The 18,499-nt window shown below is 42.1% G+C and overlaps 1 protein-coding gene and 1 pseudogene across 3 annotated transcripts in view; both read right to left on the bottom strand.

The window, feature by feature from the left end:
- Positions 1-18,499, bottom strand: part of LOC126272257 (hemicentin-2-like) — a 1,823,560-nt gene that overhangs the window by 293,527 nt on the left and 1,511,534 nt on the right. The window lies entirely within an intron of this gene.
- LOC126274482 (5S ribosomal RNA) lies at positions 5,015-5,132 on the bottom strand (annotated as a pseudogene).

Genomic DNA, 18,499 nt, shown 5'->3' with positions numbered 1-18,499 from the left:
CTCGGCCATCGCGGCCGTCAGTAACAGACAAATAAAACTGATTAAGAACAGTAATAAGTATAGAACGAAACATGGACACTTCTATACATAGCCAATATAGAGCCTGGACATCTAAAAATCTGTCATGTGACTATATATGTAAAAGGAGTGCTCAGTGTAATCATCAACTATTGATGCTGCATCCCCTCACAAGTATTATTAAGACTTACAAACATTGTAATGCATCTTCAGTTGCAGTCTAGCAACCACGCTGAAATATGAAGATCGGCATCGTGCATGATTTCCATTTGTTAATGAACTGCTATTTTTTACGGCACCCCTAGTAATCGGCATTTAATAAAAACCGTTGCGAGAGGCACACAAATCAGGCAGTACCAGTAAATGACTGGGCAACGGCCTTGTCGCAGTGGATACACCGGTTCCAGAGAGATCAACGAAGTTAAGTTCAGTCGGGCGTGGCCAGCACCTGGGTGGGTGACCATCCAGGCCGCCATGCGTTGTTGCCATTTTTCGGGGTGCACTCAGCCTCGTGATTGCAATTGAGGAGCTACTTGACCGAATAGTAGTGGCTCCGGTCAAAGAAAACCATCATAACGACCGGGAGAGCGGTGTGCTGACCACACGCCCCTCCTATCCGCATCCTCATCTGTGGATGACACGGCGGTCGGATGGTCCCGATGGGCCACTTGTGGCCTGAAGACGGAGTGCATAAATGACTGTCTCAAAACTTGGAAACTAAGAAGTTATTATCTATACTTGAGAACTTAAATCTGTTGTTCAAAATATTCTGCACATTTAGTGCAAGTGGGAAATCTTACAGCAACAGAACAAGCAGTAAAAGCGATGAGAGGTTTTAAAGGTGTAAAACAGATTGGTACGTCAGTGATTTCAGAAAGTGTTCTAACGTAACGACTTTAGAAATAAAATACAGAGGCCATTCTGTCCTCAAAGGGCATGGTGCAGTGTGTACTGTTACAGACATGAATTGCCTCCCCAGAAAGTTTTGACATGAAGAAGAAACTATAATAATAACTATAAAAAAGGCAACACCCCTTGTCTGCTGAACTCGTCGGGTGGAAGGGTAATAAAAGTAACTTCTGGTTCGGGTATAAGAGGAAATTTCCTATTTATGTCGGCAACGTAATAAAATTCCACGCTGTCTTTTCACACCCGAGATGGAAAATATTTCACAACTGACGGTTAAAATGAAGAACCTACAATTAAGAAATCATGTTAAGCGGTGTAATATACAGTTTGTAAACTGACAGGTGACAATAACAAAAGTAAGAACACTAATGCCGATAAGAGAAAAACAGATGATGAAACCTTAGATTTTTTACTGTTCTGCGTAGATATTTGAGAGCCTAATAGAGCAAGCTTGTTATGAAACAATGTCAGTCTAACGTCGAAAAGTTGTGAATGGAAAGAAAAACTACAGCTTCAGATTAAGGAAGAGTAGGAAACAGTACAGCAAGATATTGTAGTGCTTATGACAATTTTTTTATTCTTTTCCAACGTTAATCGTGGAATGAGCAAAATTAACAAACTTTCTTAACCTTGAATATATTAGGCGCTTCCTATAGGGTATTTTGTCCATTTACGTCTTTCGATCACATATTTTGGTCCATAGGCTGGAAATGCAGATTTAATTCAATGAATATTTTTAAACAACATTAGATTACATATTTCTAAACCACTTTAGACGTGGATAGATGACTCTAGGGCTAGAAACAATTCCTAGCATTGCCTGTGTCAACTCTCGGTAACTGCGCAAGTAATAAAGAACAAAGAAGATCACTGGAAAAAAGCCCCTGTCTGACAAGCTGAGCGAACAGAATGCTCAGTGAAGCAACTAACAGAAAATAAGATGTTCAAATTACAGAAAAACATTAAAACAGCTATATCGCACTCTCCTACATAACTGTTCTATTATTTTTAGTTCTTCATATTCGATGCTAATTATTCTGGTACAAGGAAATGGAAATTTATTCCAGTCGCAAAGAGACAGAATTGCTATTCGTGCTGTTTTTCGTTGTTCCACTGAAATACACTCGAATGATGTTACTGTCTTCGCTACCCATTTTCAACACTACCGAAAAGCAAAAATAAAACGCCATACAAGATATAATGTTTACTACTCTATTCCTTCTTCATGCAGTAAAACGTCAGTTCTGCTCCCACTCGTTGCACAGTTAATTTCAGATGACTGAAGACTTTGTGGATAACTAGCTGTACGTAGCGTATCTGGATCAATTAGTCCAAATATCTGATGCCGTTCCTATTTAGCTTATTCATGGTTTCTCTTAACCATTCAAGGCTAACGCCGGGAACGGCCTTTCTTAATCCACACAACCGATCTCCTCAATCATTTTTATTCAAACCAAGTTCGTCCCTAGCGACCGCAACAATAGCGGGAGTTTCTCTCTCACTTTCTGTCCTCTCTCTCTTCTGTATTTTATCAGCATCGTTAGACATAAAACTTGCTTTGTTTCAATTCTCAGGCAACAGGTTTTTTGGGTTACGTGAGGCAGGAAGCAATAACTTTTACAATTTCCATTACTCTCCCACATTAACTGTTATATACCATACTTGGAAGGTAGTTTCTGGAAAATATTTGCTATGTAGTGTATTTCCGCTGAACTGCACTAATGAGATGTGCATACCATAAAGTTAGTATATCCTCATTATCACAGCAAAAAAAGTCTCGCGATGCAAAATAGTGAAAAAATGTCATTTGAAACATGCTCGAATGCAGCGTTGACACATATAGCGTGTAAGTAAAGTGATTCAGTCATAGAAAACGAACAAAATACTTAGAAAAATAATTTACAAATGAATTGGGTTACCTCTACTGTACATGCAACTGTGGCTCACACGCGCATGAAGGCTTCACTATACAGGGTGATTCAAAAGCAGCTGTACACACTTCGTGGACGTAATGTATGGATTAAATCACAATGAACCGCCAAAGAAATTGGTATGAACATGCGTATTCAAATACAGAGATATGTAAACAATCAGATACGGCACTGAGGTCGGCAACTCCTATATAAGGCAAAAAGTATCTGGCGCAGTTGTTAGATCGGTTACTGATGCTACAATGGGAGGTTATCAAGATTTACGTGAGTTTGAACGTGGTGATATAGTCGGCGCAAAAGCGATGGGACACAGCATCTCCAAAGTAGCGATGAAGTGCGGATTTTCCCGTACGACGATTTCACGAGTGTACCGTGAATATCGGGAATCCGGTAAAACATCATATCTCAGATATCACTGCGACCGGAAAAAGATCCTGCAAGAAAGAGACCAACGACGACTGAAGTATCGTTCGAAGTGACAGAAGTGCAACCTTTCCGCAAATTGCAGCTGACTTCAATGCTGGGCCATCAAGAAGTGTCAGCGTGCGAAGGCCACTCGTGTACCCTTGATGAATGCACCACACAAAGCTTTACGCCTCGCCTCGACCCACCAACACCGACATTGGACTGTTCATGACTGGAAACATGTTGCCTGGTCGGACGAGTCCCGTTTCAAATTGTATCGAGCGGTTGGACGTGTACGGGTATGGAGACAACATCATGAATCCACGTATCCTGCATATCAGGCACGGATTTATGAAGCAGACAGAGGCTCTGTAATGGTATGGGGCGAGTGCAGTTGACTGATATGGGACCCGTGATAAGTCTAGATACGACTCTGACAGATGACACATACGTAATCATCCTCTCTGATCACCTGTATGCATTCTGCATCTACATGTACATTTATACTCCGCAAGCCAACCAAAGGTGTGGGGCAGAGAGCACTTTACGTGGCACTGTCATTACCACCCTTTCCTGTTCCAGTCGCGTATGGTTCGCGGGAAGAACGACTGCCGGAAAGCCTCCGTGCGCGCTCGAATCTCTCTAATTTTACATTCGTGATGTCCTCGGGAGGTATAAGTAAGGGGAAGCAATATATTCGATACCTCATCCAGAAACGCATCCTCTCGAAACCTGGCGAGCAAGCTACACCGCAATGCAGAGCGCCTCTGTTGCAGATTCTGCCACTTGAGTTTGCTAAACATCTCCGTAACGCTATCACGGTTACCAAATAACCCTGTGACGAAACGCGCCGCTCTTCTTTGGATCTTCTCTATCTCCTCCGTCAACCCGATCTGGTGCGGATCCCACACTGATGAGCAATATTCAAGTATAGGTCGAACGAGTGTTTTGTAAGCCACCTCCTTTATTGATGGACTACGTTTTCTAAGGACTCTCCCAATGAATCTCAACCTGGTACCCGCCTTACCAATTATTAATTTTATATGATAACTCCACTTCAAATCGTTCCGCACGCATACTCCCAGATATTTTCCAGAAGTAACTGCTACCAGTGTTTGTTCCGATATCATATAATCATACAATAAAGGATCCTTCTTTCTATGTATTCGCAATACATTACATTTGTTTATGTTAAGGGTCAGTTGCCACTCCCTGCACCAAGTGCCTATCCACTGCATATCTTCCTGCATTTCGCTACAATTTTGTAATGCTGCAACTTCTCTGTCTACTACAACATCATCCGCGAAAAGCCACATGGAACTTCCGACACTATCTACTAGGTTGTGCACTCAGACGGATTTGGGCAATTCCAGCAGTACAATGCGATACCGCACACGTCCAGAATTGCTAAAAGTGGCCCCAGGAAGACTCTTCTGAGTTTAAAAACTTTCACTGACCACCAGACTCCCCAGACATAAACATTATTGAGCGTATCTGGGTTCCCATGAAACGTGCTGTTCAGAAGAGGTGACCTCCTCCTACAAAAACTAAAAAACGAAAACTAAACGCCTCCCGAACAGGCCATGAAGGCCCAACGGTAAGTCCCATAGGCGTCATTGGATGCTCATATGGAGGGGCATGTGGTCAGCACACCACTCTCCCGGCCGTATGTCAGTTTCCGAGACCGGAGCCGCTACTTCTCAATCAAGTAGCTCCGCAGGTTGCGTCACAAGGGCTGGGTGCACCCCGCGTACCAACAGCGCTTGGCAGACTGGGTGGTCATCCATCCAAGTGCTAACCCAGTTCGACAGCGCTTAACTTCGGTGATCTGACGGGAACCGGTGTTACGACTGCGGTAAGGCCGTTGGCACACACCCTCCCACTTTTATGGATTTATGGACAGCTCTTCAGTGTACGAGTGAAATGTTAAATGAAATTTTGTCTGAAACTGCTTTATTTACGAGTTAAGACGCATGATGTTTGTGGTATGCATTACTTCGTGAGCCAGTGCAGGCTTTAGGCGGGTAATGTTCGCCTGCATATCGACTTACGTTGCTTTGACGACGATTTCCCCCCTCATTTAAGTCAGAAAGTTACAGAATCTCTCATAGCTGCCTAGCCCGGTAAATGGACAGGTCTTGCACGACCAGTTTCTTGGCCAGCAACATCTCTAGATCTCCAACCCATGGACGTTTACTTTGGAACCGTCTCAAGGCAATCGTGTACGGTGTTGCAACTCAGAATGTAGCACATCTACAGCAGCGAACTGAAAGTAGCTACGCAAGTGTGCGGAATAAGATGGACGGAGCCTGAAAAACTCCCAGAGAGGTAAGACGTCGAACACGCCGCTGTCTTCATCCACATTGACATCATTTTGAACATGCTCTGGGGTAAACACATATATGTAGTTAGTTGAATTTAGGGATATCCTTCGTGTCGTTGCATTCTGAGAAGAATTAATTTGGTGGGTTTTTTTTTGGGGGGGGGGGGGGGGCACTTGTGATTCCTACTGTGCTATTTAACTCTGAAATGAAGCAACTTCACACAACATTTTATTAAACATTTGTTCTTATTTTGATTCATGCATTACGTCCACTGAGTGTGTGCTGTTACTTCTGAATCACACTGTAGATCACGTAAAGTATAAAATCTCATGTAATTCCATATATTCACTCTTATAGAGAGTTACAGCGATGTGTCAGACTAGGACGGTGTTGCAAAGCCACTATCGTGACAACTATAGAATTCTGGAACGATCTTCTGAAGCTGGAAATTGTCTCCAAGGGATCAGCGTAAGTCTCCACGATTCGCATGACTACTTTCGGTAGGCATACGTATGCAACGGATAAACAGTTCCAACACTGTTGTTCAGGATGCTGTGTCAAATGGTTCAAATGGCTCTGAGCACTGTGAGACTTAGAGGTCATCAGTCCCTTAGAACTTAGAATTACTTAAACCTAACTAACCTAAGAACATCACACACATCCATGCCCGAGGCAGGATTCGAACCTGCGACTGTAGCTGTCGCGCGGTTACAGACTAAAGCGCTTAGAGCCGCTCGACCACACCGGCCGGCACATGCTGTGTCATACCATACGGAATGAAGTGTTGAAAAGGTCATTACGTGGCATCCTATCACATACAGGGCCATCACAGATGCTGTTACCGAAATCTGAGGTAACAATATTGGCAATATGTTCCACCTTGCTGCACTCCAAGAAGCAAATGAACTCTTACACCCCAACGAAAATCATGAACTGTATTCGCAGTTGCGAATATGGAGAACCATCAACAGTGTAACAGAATGACGACAGTGAAAAGTTGTGTCGAATTTCCCTCACACCCCAAGTGGTCACCTTACCATTAGGGTATCCGAACACGCTCCACTGCCAGACGCAAATGTCCATATTTCGTCAACCGTGTGTCTCTAACCTGCAGTCGCACATCCATTATGTATATTCCGTACAGGACAGTCAATTTAATTGAAAGTCGCTTGCCTGGTGTCGGCGAATAAATACAATAATGCACTGCCTACGTTGTGCAGAAGTACGAAGTGATGTCCCTTGGGATATGCATGCATGCAATACCGGTTTTACCCGCCGACACCGGGCAAGTACCTATCAATTAAATTTTCTCCCTTAAACAGGGATTATACAAAATAGACGTGGTGATTGAGGCTATCCGGCATCTTGGGCAAAACATTGGATGTCGTCGTGAAATTTCCATAACATTTCGTCTGCGGAACAGAACGGTGTCTCAGCAGTGTGTTCGCCGCACCTGTAGAGGTCAGCCAGCTGCGCCGTTGATTTATTGAGGAAATTTCACGGCGACATCCGACGACATTATCTACTACATAATGGATGTACGACAGCACGTTGTAGACACATGGTTGGCGACGTACGGAAGTTTGGGGCTGGGTGTGATGCTCGGGCCGGCCAGGGTGGCCAAGCGGTTCTAGGCGCTTCAGTCCGGGACTGCGTGACTGCTACGGTCGCAGATGCGAATCCTGCCTCGGGCATGGATGTGTGTGATGTCCTGAGGTTACTTAGGTTTAAGTAGTTCTAAGTCTAGGGGACTGATGACCTCAGAAGTTAAGTCCCATAATGCTCAGAGCCATTTTTTTGTGCCTAATGAAAAGGCGACCGTTCTCTATACGCGGGAAATCCCGGTCTAGACCAGGTGGTCACTCTCTGACCCAGATGATGGTTGTCCGTATTCGCGACTGCGGATAAGTTTCGTGTATTTCATAATGGCTGTAGTCGCTGAAGTGCCTGATCCTTTGGACATGCATGCATTTCCGAAGGAACGTCGCATCATACGTCTGGACAACACAGGCACTGCAATTTCGTACCTACTGAATATCGATGAATGGCACTTATGACTGGCACACACCATTTTGTTGAGACACTAACTGTAGTGCAGATATATGGCCTTTCCGTTGAAACCTTCCCGTCTCCTCTATACCTCTTTTGTAATTGGTAACCTTCCCTTTTACAATAACCTATGTAACTTTCCCTTACGAATTATATCTCTTGCTTAATAACAACAAATGAAATCTTGCCTTTGAAATTTATTATCTTTCTCAATCTACGCATACAACTTTAATTGCTGCTTATTAAAAGTGATTTTCTGATTATTTCGACGAAACCTAGAAGTGCCGTCGTCGTGGCCCTCAGTCGTTATCTGCAATTATCCAAAACTGTTCCTTACCTTTTTTTAGTGTTACTGGATCGCCATCTGACTGATACATCGAACATACTTACTCTGGTTTACTACGCGGCCTTTCCAGCCCTTTTTAAAATTATATCAATTTGCGGTATCTCTTGTCAACAATACTTTGGTGCAGACATTCCCTTCTGCCACAATTATTTCCAACGTGACAAATGTTAATTATTCCTACTTAATCCTATTAATAAAATATAAACATCTTTCATAAATTGTTATTTGACAATAGACAATAGAAATATACACGTCTTACACCGTGAAAGCGTTCATTAGCAGTCGTGTGAAAACCCACTTTAAATAATTTTACCTGGGCTGGGTCAGCCAAAAGGTTCCTGAGAGGAGCTTGGAAGTCGCCAATTCGTGTAATTGATCCTCTGCGCAAAATACAAAAAAATGTTGCGTTAAATGGAAATAATTTAAGTTTATACTAAATAAATGCGAGTGCTATTTAACACTTTGGAAGAATGACTAATATCGGGTCCAAGAAGGAAGTTAAATTTACCGTTCTCGTTACAGTATTAACTCGCAGATCCATATGGGATAGTAAACAAAAAAATTTGAACGCTGTGAAAGCACACAGAAGTAGTGCCTATTGTTGGCAAACGTGACGGCGGCACGTGTGTGGCAGAAATGGTACAGGTTTTCTCAGTGTGTGTAGCCTTCGGACGCCTTGTCTAAGTGTGGAGGGGAATTGGCTTGGCTAAAGCAAATAGCAGCCGTAAAGTATTTTTGAGGTATTTATTCGCCAACCATTGTCACGACAGCGCACTTGCATCAAATAAGAGCTCGTCAGTACTCCAAGCAGAAACCATAGGTATAGCTACAGCAGCGTCAACTGCTGGGCCGTCGTATTACGTCAAATTCAATCCCTTTTTCACCATGTCGTATACTTAACTCAGCTTGTTCTCTGAATTTAAATTCCCTGAATAGATACTGTATTGAAGTATCCACCTAAGTGCCATTCTTTTTTATGTACTTTCCATTTTCTGAACCCAGTATACAAAACTATTCTTATCAATGAATTAGTTTTTGTTTATACTTCTTAAACGAAGCATCTTTACTGCGTTCTGCCGAATTGGATAAATTTGTATATTGCACCACAGTCAAATTCTGAAAATCATCCATCGCAGCTTTCATAACACATTTTGTTATAGATAAACCATCAACGACAGCAAAGAATTTGTATTTTTATTATTTTACAACTAATTTGAGCCTTGAGTTCACCATATCGCAGACTTTTGTTTTGCCGAATGCAAAACGCTTACAGTTTAAAAATGTAGTCCACCACTTTTTCTTGATTTCTTTCTTTCTATGAGACTGTGTCTGTGCTTATAAAATCCGGACCCCTGGATGAAATGATCATAGCCCTGGACAACAAAAAAGGTAATACAGCTCAAGTAAGTACTTTTAATTTTTTAATCAGCTCACTTATTTGGTTCTTCAGGCATTTTAAAATTACAGGCAAGACAATGGTAATTACACAATTGTATCCTGCGAAGAAGCTTTAGTATTGTGTCAGCAAGTAAACTTTAAAATTCATTTATGCTGTCTTTACCTTGAATTAGACAGAAATACGTGGAGACGAGAAGTAAGAGGCCTTATTGTACTCGGTGATCAATACAGTGAAAAACATTTAGCTCTTACGAAAACAGAATGCAATAAATGGTAACAAGTGTAATAATTTCTGTAAATTTATCGTGGCGATTAGATGGCCAAACAGCGAAATACATACGTTACTTACGTCTCTACAGTGGGGATACTGGAAGAACTCTTCAACCATTCCTCGAGTTACGCAGATTTGATATCTCGCGCATTACAACCTGTACGAAAATTCGATGATGGAAGATACCTGAATTCAACTGTGGTACGGGATCTGTAGCAGTGTACTTTTTAAGCTCTAGAATTTCGTAGATGGAATCTACTTATCACCAAAAAACATTTGGGAATTTGCATTGGAATACCAGCGGACTTCATCAAAATATAAATGCACTAGCTTAGCGCCCACTGCTTCGCTGTCTATATGGTCAGCGCAGATTCTGTTTTTCCTTAATCGAATTTTTATGTGGTTCACGAATCGCAAGTACTCCACACTAATGGCCGTGGAAGTATGGTTTTTTCCGAATATACTTCTAACAAAAAAAGCGATTCTGGTAGCAGTAGTGCAAGGTTTTTTTTGTGTTCTTGTGGAGATATTTCCATAGAAACTTTCATCCTCTAACACATATTTCTTTACAAGTAACCGAGAAGTGAAATACCAAATTTCCTGGGTTCCGCCTTCAAAATTTTTAATATTATGAATATTTTCTGAAAAATTTTCATCCCGTATTTCACCTTTCTTTCTTAAGATAAGGTGGATAGATCACGTAACTAATGAGGAGGTATTGAATAGGATTGGGGAGAAGAGAAGTTTGTGGCACAACTTGACTAGAAGAAGGGATCGGTTGGTAGGACATGTTTTGAGGCATCAAGGGATCACAAATTTAGCGTTGGAGGGCAGCGTGGAGGGTAAAAATCGTAGAGGGAGACCGAGAGATGAGTACACTAAGCAGATTCAGAAGGATGTAGGTTGCAATAGGTACTGGGAGATGAAGCAGCTTGCACAGGATAGAGTAGCATGGAGAGCTGCATCAAACCAGTCTCAGGACTGAAGACAACAACAACAAGGTTGAATTCCAGAATCACTGAAACACATTTTTTTTCTATGCCTGGTATTTCACTATTATATTTCTTTGACAAAGAAATACGATCAAATATTCGTCAAATTTCTTTGACAAAGATCTTTGACGTGGCGCTAAAAGGGGGTGTTAACGCTGTCGTCATATTTCAAGACAGCGGATAACAACTTATTATGCGCTCCAGTTGCTAGTACCACAGTTGCATTGTCTGTGTATTTAGAAGAAAAGGAGTGGAGAAAAGGGAAAAATACTCGGGTGAAGGTATGAGTATTATGTCGAAATAATAAAAGCAATCAGCAAAATTTGTTACGAGAGCTGCATGTGGTGGACGCCAAGTCTTACATATAAATTATTTATAAGTAGATGACAGCGCATTTCAGTAATTGCTCAGGAAATTGGATTCTAATATTACGCAACAGAATGCTCTCTTGAGAAATACTTTTTGTGAAGAAGGCAGGCAAATTGTGACATTGCGCACAGGAAACAGCTACTCTAACTTACTGCACAACACTCGACTATCACATTGCATATTAACCAAAATAATTTTAGAAACGTGTGAAGCGATTTATAAAGCACTGGTGTGGGAATGTCTGAAGGTAAATAATTGTTAGGTACACTACAAGGGCAAGAACAAGTATTTTTATTTTTGAAGAGCACAGGATGCAGCCAACTTCAGGTGGTTGCTCACGTCGGTATCAATGATGTATGTCACTTTGGATCAGAAGAGATTCTCTCTGGTTTAGATCAGCTAACAGAATGGTAAAGGCTGCCAGTCTTGCTTGCAGGATGAAAGCAGAGCTGACCATTTGCAGCATAGTCGACAGGGCCGATTGCGGTCCTCTGATACAGAGCCGAGTGGAGGGTCTGAATCAGAGGCTCAGACGGTTCTGCGACCGTGTGGGCTGCAGATTCCTCGACTTGCGCCAAAGAGTGGTTGGGTTTCGGGTTCCGCTGAATAGGTCATGTGTTCACTATACGCAGTGGGTGGCTACAAGGGTCGCACGGCTGTGTGGAGTGACCTGGGAGATTTTTTTGGTTGGAGGGTCTCGGAAAAACACAAGAAGGGCTTCAGTCACAAAGGGTGCAGACCGAACACAGGAAGAACGTAGATATAGGAACCATTGATATAACAGTTGCAAATTGTCGTAGCTGTGTTGGAAAAGTACCAGAGCTCCAAGCGACAAAGGAATGCACTAGCACTGATGCTCAAATCGTTATAGGCACTGAAAGCTGACTAAAGCCGGATATAAGCTCACCGCTACGGTCGCAGGTTCGAATCCTGCCTCGGACATGGATGTGTGTGATGTTCTTAGGTTAGTTAGGTTTGAGTAGTTCTGCGTTCTAGGGGACTGATGGCCTCACAAGTTAAGTCCCATAGTGCTCAGAGCCATTTGAACCATTTCATATAAACTCAGCCGAAATTTTTGCGAAGAACCAACCGATGTTCCGAAAGGATAGGCTAAACAGGGTTGGCGGTGGCGTGTTTGTTGCTGTTAGATGTAGTTTTAACTTGTCGCGAAATTGAAGTAGATACGTCCTGTGAGTTAGTATGGACAGAAGTCATTGTTGGTAACCAGAATAAAATAATTATTGGATCTTTTTACCGACCTCCCAATTCCGATGATAAAGTTGCTGAAAGGTTCAAAGACAGTTTGAGTCAGATTTCAAACACGTACCCGACTCATACGATTATTGTTGGTGATACTTTAATTTACTCTCGATATGTTGGCGAAGACACATGTTTATATCCGGAGGTACACATAAAATATCATCCGAAATTGTGCTAAACGCATTCTCTGAAAATTATTTCGAGCAGCTAGTTCATGAGCCCACGCGAATAGTAAACGGATGTGAAAACACACTTGACCTCTTAGCAGGAAATCATCCTGAGTTAATAACGGGCATCAAAACCAATAGAGGGATTAGTGAACACTGGGTTGTCGAAGCGAGACTAAATATTGTAATCCCAAAATCCTCCACAAATAAGCGAAAAGTATACCTATTCAGAAAAGCAGTTAAAAATTCACTTGATACCTTCCTCAGAGACAACTCCGCTCATTCCAAATTAATAATACAAGTGTAGACCAGATGTGGCTTGAATTCAAAGAAACAGTATAGGCAGTAATTGAGAGATTCATAGCAAATAAATTAACAAACGACGAAGCTGATCCTCCTAGGTACACAAGACGGGTTAGAACACTGTTGGAGAAACAACGAAACAAACATGCCAAATTTAAACGGACGTTAAATCCCCAACATTGTCGATCTTTTACATAAGCACGAAATTTAGCGCAGACTGCAATGCGAGATGCTTATAACAGTTTCCACAACGAAACTTTGTCTCGAAACCTGGCAGAAAATCCAAAGAGATTCTGGTCGCATGTGAAGTACGTTAGTGGCAAGAAACAATCAATGACTTCTCTGCGTGATAGCAATGGAGATACTGTCGAAGACAGTGCTACTAAAGCAGCCTTTCGAAATGCCTTCACAAAAGAAGACGAAGTAAATATTCTGGAATTCGAATTGAGAACAGCTGCCAACGTGAGTAATGTAGAAATAAATATCCTCGGAGTAGTGAAGCAACTTAAATCACTTAATAAAAGAAAGTCTTCTAGTCCAGACTGTATACCAGTTAGGTTAGTTTCGGAGTATGCTGATGCATTAGCTCCTTGTTTAACAATCATATACAACCGTTCGCTCGACGGAAGATCCGTAACCAAAGACTGGAAAGTGGCATGGGTCACACCAATATTCAAGAAAGTAGGAGTAATCCACTTAAATACAGGCCCACAACATTAACGTCGATATGCAGCAGGATTTTGGAACATACATTGCGTTCGAACATTATGAATTACCTCAGAGAAAACTGTCTATTGATACACATTCAACATGGTTTTGGAAAACATCGTTCGTGTGAAACACAACTAGCTCTTTACTCACATGAAGTTTTGAGTGCTATTGATAAGGGATTTCAGATTGATTCCGTATTTCTGAATTTCCGGAAGGCTTTTGACACTGTACCACAAAAGCGGCTTGTAGCGAAATTGCGTGCTTATGTAATATCGTCTGAGTTATGTGACTAGATTTGTGATTTCCTGTCAGAGAGGTCACAGTTTGTAGTAACTGGCGGAAAGTCATCGAGTAAAACAGAAGTCATTTCTGGCGTTCCCCAAGGTAGTGTTATAGGCCCTTTGCTGTTCCTCATCTATACAAACAATTTGGGAGACAATCTGAGCAGCCGTCTTCGGTTGTTTGCAGATGATGCTGTCGTTTATCGACTAATAAAGTCTTCAGAAGATCAGAACAAATTGCAGATCGATTCAGAAAAGATATCTGAATGGTGCGAAAATTGGCAGTTGACCCTAAATAACGAAAAGTGTGTGGTCACCCACATGAGTGCCAAAATGAATCCGTTTAACTTTGGTTACACGATAAATCAGTCTAATCTAAAAGCCGTATATTCAACTATATACTTATGTATTACAATGAAGAACATTTTAAATTGGAAGGAAAACATAGAAAATGTTGTTGGGAAGGCCTACCAAAGACTGCGTTTTATTGGCAGGACACATACAAAAAGTAATAGATCCTCTAAGGAGATTGCTGACATTACGTTTGTACGTCCTCTAAAAAATACTGCTGAGCGGTGCGGAATACTTACCAGGCAGGACTAACGGAGTACATGGAAAATGTTCAAAGAAGTGCAGCACGTTTTGTATTATCGCGAAATATTGGATAGAGTGTCACAGAAATGATACAGGATTTGGGCTGGACATCATGAAAAGGAAGGCGTTTTTCGCTGCGACGGAATCCCCTCACGAAATTTCAATCAGCGACTTTCTCCTCCGAGTGCTAAAGTATTTTGTTAACACCGACCTACGATCACCATGATAAAATAAAGGAAATCAGAGCTCGTACGGAAAGATATAGGTGTTTGTTGTTCCCGCGCGATATACAAGTTTGGGATAATAGAGAATTGCGAAGGTGGTTCGATGAACAGTCTGCCAGGCACTTAAATGTGATTTGGAGAGTAGCCATGTAGATGTAGATGAATAATTTAATTAATGGAATTAGTATTCCGACAACAGCAAAACTAATAAAAAAGTGCGAAACGGATGAAGCGCTTTTTAACTTGTGGCATCCAGAGTTCAAAAATAGGCAAAGTAGAATGGAAAGACCAGAAAGAATTTTTTATTTTAGAGTGTGACGACATCCTCTATTCCGGCTTGATGCAGAGCTGCCTGGATGTTTCCAGGTGTAGAGGTGGATGGCTATAGCCGTGATTGTGGACATGAAGTCGCCGGCAGCATACTGCATCTGCCCACCAACATACAATTAATAGCTTGCACTGTGCTCCTTGCTCAACCCACACTCTAGTCCAAGTAAATTTATTAAAAAAAAGTTGAATGAACACAACTTCGTTGAAGCCATGGTTAGACACACATTACAGAAACGTCAAATAGATGTAGAGCTGTCAGCGCTCCCAGCGGTTACATTTTACGTTGCAGTAAACAGAAGACGAACGACCTTTTATGATCAAATGTACGGAGAGGCCCTGGATCTGATTTTATTTATTTGATAACAGGCGGGATTTGACGAAGTTCCCTACTACACCAACACATTTCTTTGACATAAATATTTGACTTATCAACTTTGACACAGAAATGTGATAGTGTAATACCGATCTAACCGAGAGGTCAGATATTAATTTTCATAGATATAGCTTTAAAATGTTTTATTAGTACTTTCATTAATTATTTTCAAAAACGTTTTCACCCACTATTTCATCCTGTTAGGGGTTCTCTTTCCAAATACGCCGAAAAGCATTTTCCTTATTTCTGACCGACAAACCAAATACCAATTTTCGTAGTTCTAGCTTCAAAATTCCCTTTATATCGACATATTTTCATAAAGCCTTTCATTCACTGTTTCCGCACCTTAGGGATGGAATATCGAAATATCCCTTCTTAAACGACGTCTTCAGTGTAAGATCAACACCATCCACAAATTTCAAGTTCCTATCGTTGGTGGTCTGTGCTGGGCGGTGATGAGACAATGAGTCAGTCGTTCGGGAATTGCCTCTTATATACAAAGATTTTTATTCTAGACGGGACATGCCGGCCAAGAGTGCCACAAGATCATTTCTTTTTTTTTAAATATAGAGTACCACAATATGTCACTGAAACGCTGGAAATAATTTTCCTTGTCTTTGTATACGGGCTCGAAAAGTACGGCAACCACATTCGTACGCATAATTTCATAGCGACCAGGAATCAAAGTTTATTTTACCTTGTTACCGAGATCTGTTTCCAGTACGCACGGAGCCGTATTACCTAGAAGAGTTGATGATGCAAGAACAGGGAAATGCCGCGCATTTAAGCAGTACGGCTACGTCGCTGCAGCGCCAATCGCTAAATTGGCAACGAGGAAAACTTGTGGCTAAGTGGCGTTAACGGTTAATGGCTTCCGTCTGATCCGTTGGAGCCCGGGCCGGCGGGCGCTAACGAGCAGAGCCCAAATCTGAGGATCACCAAGTTGGCCGGAACGTTCCGAGTTGAGCCAACAGGCTGCCGCCGGTCGCCAGCTAGCGTCGCACCAGCGCCAGCGTACTTGCGCTGCGGTCCGGAAGACCGAGAAGGGCTGCCAACGTCTGCGAGATAAGCCGCAGCGGCCGCATGTGCATCAATTTGTTTCATCGGCTTGTTCCCTTGTTAATCACGTTCACGACTGCGTAAGTCATAAAAGGACTTGAGGAGAATTCATATCCACATTAAACAACGAATTTTCCTCTCTGTACAACTAAAACAAGTTTTTATTTAGTTCTTTGGATCACTATTTTCAACCATATAAATGTGTAATTTGTGAATTGTATAAGATGCAAGCTGTGAAACATGCGGAATGGTTCAAATGGCTCTGAGCACTATGCGACTTAACATCTGAGGTCATCAGTCCCATAGAACTTAGAACTACTTAAACCTAACTAACCTAAGGACATCACACACATCCATGCTCGAAGCAGGATTCGAACTTGGGACCGTAGGCTGAAGCACCTAGAACTACTCGGCCACACCGTCCGGCCAAAACCTATGAACTTTATAAAATTGTGCATAAGCGCACATATGCAATATGACACAACACAGATGAGAAGCGTTTTTGGGGGAGACGAGGCTCAAGGTCACCTCCCGAGGCTCCTCTCCTACTTACGGCGATGTATAAAACAGAAAAAGTACTAAAATTCTGAAAAGTGTCTAGTTTATAGTATCAAACGATCCACTATAATTATCAACGCTGTGTGTTTCTCAGTAACGTTGATAAGTAAGTAAACAAATAAATAATAAATAATTCATATCCAGTTCCTCCGTCGATGCACTTTATTCTGTACCACAAGCTAAATTTACATTCACATTTGGTACAGTCCCCGTCAACGACAGTTGACATACCTGGCACTGTCCAAGTATTAATTTAGAGGAGGAGGAGGAGATTAGTGTTTAACGTCCCGTCGACAACGAGGTCATTAGAGACGGAGCACAAGCTCGGGAGAGGGAAGGATGGGGAAGGAAATCGGCCGTGCCCTTTCTAAGGAACCATCCCGGCATTTACCTGAAGCGATTTAGGGAAATCACAGAAAACCTAAATCAGGATGGCCGGAGACGGGATTGAACCGTCGTCCTCCCGAATGCGAGTCCAGTGTGCTAACCACTGCGCCCCTTTCTCTCGGTGTTGTAGTTGGCAGGAGAGCCAACACGGGGTAACTAAAGGAGGCCAAAATGCACGCGTTTTAGCTCACGCAGGCTGGCGTGAGGTCTGGAACATGACAAGGGAATTAGAATTGAGAAAAACGGACGTAGCTGGTGGAACACTTAACATTAATCTGTTAATGGAGAACGTCGCTCTTTATGGTACATGATTCACAATATCAATAGTACGAATACTGGCGCATTGCTAGGTCGTAGCAAATAACGTAGCTGAAGGCTATGCTAACTATCGTCTCGACAAATGAGAGCGTAGAAGTCAGTGAACCATCGCTAGTAAAGTCGGCTGTACAACTGGGCTGACTGCTAGGAAGTCTCTCTAGACCTGCCGTGTGGCGGCGCTCGGTCTGCAATCACTGGTACTGGCGACACGCGGGTCCGACGTATACTACCGGACCGCGGTCGATTTAAAGGCTACCACCTAGCAAGTGTGGTGTCTGGCGGTGACACCACACTCGGTATATCAATTTAGAAAATTTTCTTTTAGGAACATAAATAAAAATGTGAACTGTGTTTGTTGTGTAACAACCCGGACAGTTTTCGTACGTTGGGCGGAGCTACCTCTGGTGTCTAGAGCGCGGTTTTGTAAACGCCTTGATTTGTGAACGTCTTCGTCGATCTACAGGCGGTTATCGTCTTCGGATATAGCCGCTTGTCCTTCACAGTTGAAAGCTGCCAAAAGTACTGCCAGATGTCAAGTATTTCCTGTAAGTTGACTCGACTGTACGAGTGTCTCAGTAGTAAACAATAAATGTATAAAAACTTGTGCATGGTGCTTTTTTTCACACATCTCATTTTATTTCGTCATATCTCTTGTACCATCTGTCGTGGAATGATATTTTTGCAGGCGCATTTTGAAGCACATAAGTATATTGTCTGCAAAAAAATGTTGCGAATAGAGTTAGTAGCACTGAAGTAATAAATTTAAACGTTATGCTTCTTCTGACAGTTTATCACACATCTAATTGATTGTGACGTTATATCTCCTGAGCTCTAACAGGTAAGGGATTCTTACACCAACGGATATGTGTAACAAGCTTGATTGAAATTGGTCCAGTGGTTTAGGAGGGGATGTGGAACACAC

Source organism: Schistocerca gregaria, chromosome 5 (assembly GCF_023897955.1).
Source record: "Schistocerca gregaria isolate iqSchGreg1 chromosome 5, iqSchGreg1.2, whole genome shotgun sequence".
NCBI lineage: Eukaryota > Metazoa > Arthropoda > Insecta > Orthoptera > Acrididae > Schistocerca > Schistocerca gregaria.
Note: the sequence above shows the minus strand (reverse complement) of the source record. Positions and strands in the feature narration are given on the sequence as shown.